The sequence below is a fragment of the Furipterus horrens genome, unplaced genomic scaffold (assembly GCF_987537825.1).
Source record: "Furipterus horrens unplaced genomic scaffold, mFurHor1.1.pri manual_scaffold_4, whole genome shotgun sequence".
Taxonomy (NCBI): domain Eukaryota; kingdom Metazoa; phylum Chordata; class Mammalia; order Chiroptera; family Furipteridae; genus Furipterus; species Furipterus horrens.
In genome coordinates this window covers 177226184-177230522 of record NW_028327174.1, presented here as the reverse complement: position 1 = coordinate 177230522, position 4339 = coordinate 177226184, and the positions used below count along the sequence as shown (strand labels likewise).

General features: G+C 48.1%; 1 long non-coding RNA gene across 1 annotated transcript; it reads right to left on the bottom strand.

The window, feature by feature from the left end:
• Positions 1-879: 879 nt before the first annotated feature.
• On the bottom strand, positions 880-4123 carry LOC150013447 (uncharacterized). Its single transcript, XR_016510567.1, has 3 exons — positions 4093-4123; positions 2632-2956; positions 880-1927 (listed from the first exon to the last, which is right to left on the bottom strand). It is a non-coding gene; the product is annotated as an uncharacterized LOC150013447 (long non-coding RNA).
• Between the last annotated feature and the right edge of the window lie 216 nt (positions 4124-4339).

Here is a 4339-nt window from a genome sequence, read left to right as displayed (position 1 = left end):
CCTCAGTTTGGAGCAAACCGAGCTGATTGGCCAACCTAGGCTGGGTTGCCTGATTTAGGAAATAAAAATACAGGATATCCAGTTCAATTTACATTTCAGATAAGCAAAGCACACATATTTGTTATAAGTTTGTCCTATGCAAATTGTTGAACATACGTGTAAAAATATTACTCGTGATTGTCTGAAGTGCAAATATAACTGGACCCCTTATGTTTTAGATGGTAGCCTGCCCTTGATCTCATCTGTGTTCAACCCTTTTCTTCCCTGTCCTACCTCCCCAACTCCATCCCTCAAAGGTTTCTTCTGAGAAGCACTCCCTCAGTAAACCACAGGTACCTGGCGCCCGGCTCAAACTCTGCTTCTACAGAACCTGACCTCCGGCTGTCACTGCCTCTCTCTGCTGTCCATGGTGGCCAGAGAAGGCCCTCCATTTCTCCTGGACTCCTCAGAGCACCCATCTTCAGACCAGTCCCTTGGCACTAAATGGGTAGGAAGTTCTAAGGAGGCTCTGTGGGTGACCCTGGGGGAAGCTAGTACCTTTCACTACATTCCCACAGGACCAGCTTCCTGAAAAGTCTCAGGAAAACACACAATCCTTGTGATCATGGCCTTCTTTAGGGAGACTCTGTTCTCATCTATTAATGACAGAGCTAGGGTTGGTGGCTTACGAGCTGAGCCTGGATTTCACAACCTGAAATGTGAAGACTGGGGGACCTTTCAGCTGTGATCCAGGGAGATTTGGAGTTTTTGTGAGCCCAACCTTTGTGTTTAGTTTGTAAAGTACTTAACCTAGTATCTGGTCCAGGGTAGTACTCATCAAACTGTTGCTATTCACCTTTATCATTAACAACAGCAATAAATAATATCTGATGCCCCAGATAATGTGGGATTAATCAGAAGATGTTCTTTTGGGCACCGAAATAAACAGATTTCATGTCAAAGTCATTCAGAGATGGAATACCCTGTCTCAGAAGATGATGAGCTTCCTGTCACTCAAAGGGAAGCAACAGGGAGGTGAGAGGGATATTTATCTACCTGACAGTGGCCGGTAGTTCCTATCCATCCTATCCTTTAATCAAACACTGGGATATTCTGGGAGAGGCTGAGTGACAGCTTGGGGTGGGGAGTGCCAGCCTCTGAGAAGCTGGACTGGAAAGACATGTCCCTCCAAGTCAGAGGTTTAGGATTGTGTGAAAACACTGACATTCCACATGTATGATAACTTCAGTGGCCACTCTGGTGTGCAGGAATGTGGCACATGGTTCTAGGACAATGTCCCACACTGTATGCCTACACTTTCTGGAATTGCAAGCACTCCCAGACTCATTGCAAGGCCAGCTGGTCTCCTGAGAGAGAAGGCTGACCCATGGACACTCCAGTCCCAAGTCACACACAGGAGACAGGATCATGCCCTTCCTCTCCTCACCTGTCACCACACTGTGTGTGCTGTCCCCTCTTCTCGGGCTCAGCTCAGCCACAGACTATGGCTGAGGTATGCTCAGTCTCCAGCCCCACAGCTGTTTGACTGAAGGAACCACCTTTCTGTTCCCTCTCCCAGGACTGTCACAAGGACACGCAGGAGTCCCCACTTCACATAAAACCCCATTATGGAATCTTTGCCACAATCATGAAATCATAAGACTGAGTGAGACTGGGCTCACCCAGTCCCAACCCCAGCAATCCATGAATGCTGTCACCTCAAGGACACTCCTGCCAAGAGCCTGTACTTGACACTTTCGCACTGGAGAGCTGGCTCCCAGCGGGGGTCACCCTTCCCTTTGTTGAACTACTCAGCCATTAGATGGTGTGTCTCATGTCCATATATGACCTGACTTCGATAGCTTCCTCTCCTTGGTCCTTGTCCTTTCTGTGGTAGCACAGAAAGTCGTCTTGTTGACAGGTGTCATGCCAAGAGGTGCCAGGAGGCCTGTGAGGAGAAGTATCAAGAGATGAAGTCAGAGGTGATGAGAAATGTCAGAGATGTCACATTCTGAAAGTGGACTGTATCCTGCATGCTTGAAATCTTTCTATCGTGCTTTTACAAAGTGCGTTGCTAAAGCGGTGACTCCTCGGCCCTCTGAAACACTCATCCAAACAGAATAAGTCCCTCTCTGAGAACTACAGACAACTAGGGCTCATGTTACCTATTGTGGTGACAAGAAAAGGGTGATCAGGAAGGGAGGAGACTCAAAACTGTGTCACAGGGAGGACAGTTGAAAGAACTGGGTCTGTTTAGCCAGAAGAATAGATTTGGGTGGTAAAGTAGTTGTCTCTGAAAATCGTTCCTGGGGAAGAAGGATTGGACCAGCTCCAAATGGAACAAACAATTGGACTTAAGACAAAAGGGTAAGCCATCAGAGTAACCAAAAGCTTTCTGCTAGACAGAGTCACTAACAGTGAGCAGTCCCTGTCACTGAAGGTGTCCAAGAGAGGCGGGGGCGGGGGTGAGGGGCATGTGTGGAGGGTTGCACATGCCAATGCAGTTCAAGCACTGGGTTAAAGTTGGACTTGGCAGCTTTTTATTAAGAATCAATGAGTTTTCTTTTAGTTTATACATATCACCACCACTCCCAACACACACACACACACACACACACACACACACACACACACACACACACACACTAAAACCTGGGCATTTAAAACCAGAGGCTCTTTATTTTCTTTTTCAAGGTGCATCATTGTAGAGTGTGCGTCTCTTGCTTTGCTTAAGTTTGGTCATCCAGAGATTTTCCCATAGCTGACTTGGTTGTCAGCAAGTCATAAAAGCCGTTCCTCTCTCCTTGGGAGGAGCAGAGCAGATTGTCTGGATCTGCCGCGTATTGCCCTGACTCCGGGCTCAGCACCAAGCGTGTTCCTTCTGCGCAGTCTGTTCCCGTTTTGACAATGCTGGGGGGAAAGCTGGAGAAAGTCCCATAGTCAAGGGTGCTGAGAGCTGCAGGGCCAGGCTCTGCTCCTGGACGGGGAGGGATCACATTTGCATTTAAGAAGGACTTGCTTGAGTCTCTTGCTCCAGAAGGACACAAGTAGAAGGTCTGGCTGGGGTCAGGGTCCTTCCTCAGCATCTTTCAAAGAAAAAGTGCTCCCTATTGGAGCCACACTCATGTTTTCTCAAGGGCAGAGTCTGAAAGAGGGTTTTCCTAGCAGGAAACTCCCCTACATCTCTCAAGCACTTAGGTGATTAAAATAATAATCACTTGGCCTTTCTCTGCATAGAAGAAGACATTCTGCTATGCTGCCTGAGGATGAAGTACTAATCTCCCTGCTTTATTAGGATGCAAACGATGTTCTCGTTTGACTTAGGGCATTTTAGGTCCTGTGACCAGCCATTAGATATTCATTGAATGATATCACTCAGCAAGGATTCACTGAGCCCACCTTGTAGCCAGGCCATGAACCAGGCACTGGGGAGCAAAGATGAATGAGATCCAGGATTTTCCTTCAAGAAGCTTATAGTCCAGTGGGAGAGACAATCACAAGCAAACAAACAAACACCATGCAGCCAAGGCTCCAGAAGAAGTATGCTGTGAGGGCACTGGCATCTGGGAGCCTCACAGGCGATGTCCTCAAAGAAGGGATGCTTGAGATGCGTTTTCAAACATAAGCTCCATAAGCATGGGGGAGGGGCGCAGATCTATGGTATGCAAGGATGTGGGAAGGATGTGGAAAAGCTTTGCTTATTTAAGGAGTCACGTGTACTTTGATGTGACCAGAGCCACGTATGATGCAGGCAGAAAAGGCAAAGAATAAAGCTAGAGAACTGGTTTCAACCAGGGGCTATTCTGTCTCCCAGGGATGTTTGTCTGTCACAAGGGGAGGAGGGGTGGCCACTCCTGGCATCTAGTGGGTAGAGGCCAGCAATCCGTTAAACACCCCGCAATGCGCTGGGCAGCCCCACGACAATGATCTGGTTCATAATGTCAACAGTGCCAAGATGAAGAAACCCTGAGCTAGAGAGCGAGAGCAGTCACATCATGAAGGATTGAGCTCTTTTAGGGGCATTTTCTAAGGGTCATGCAGAGAAGGCACCCAGGGGAAAGAAACCAAGGTAACATAAGATTTTTAGATCCTATAATCTGAGGTCTCCCTTACCTGTGTCTCCTGCAACCTAGGATTTGACTGCAATCCATTCAGCTCCTATCTCTTCTCCCAAGGGCTCCTGAGTGCACCAAGGATCCATCCCTCTGGTCACAGGGCATGCTGGGAGTATTCTCCATCCTGGCTTTAATGGCCTCCTTTCTAGATTCCTGGATTCCTATCTATGTGAGGGACCAAGAGCAGGCTCTCTGCCTCCCTTTCACCATAGCCGTGACACCCTTCTGACCATAGGGGACCTCAC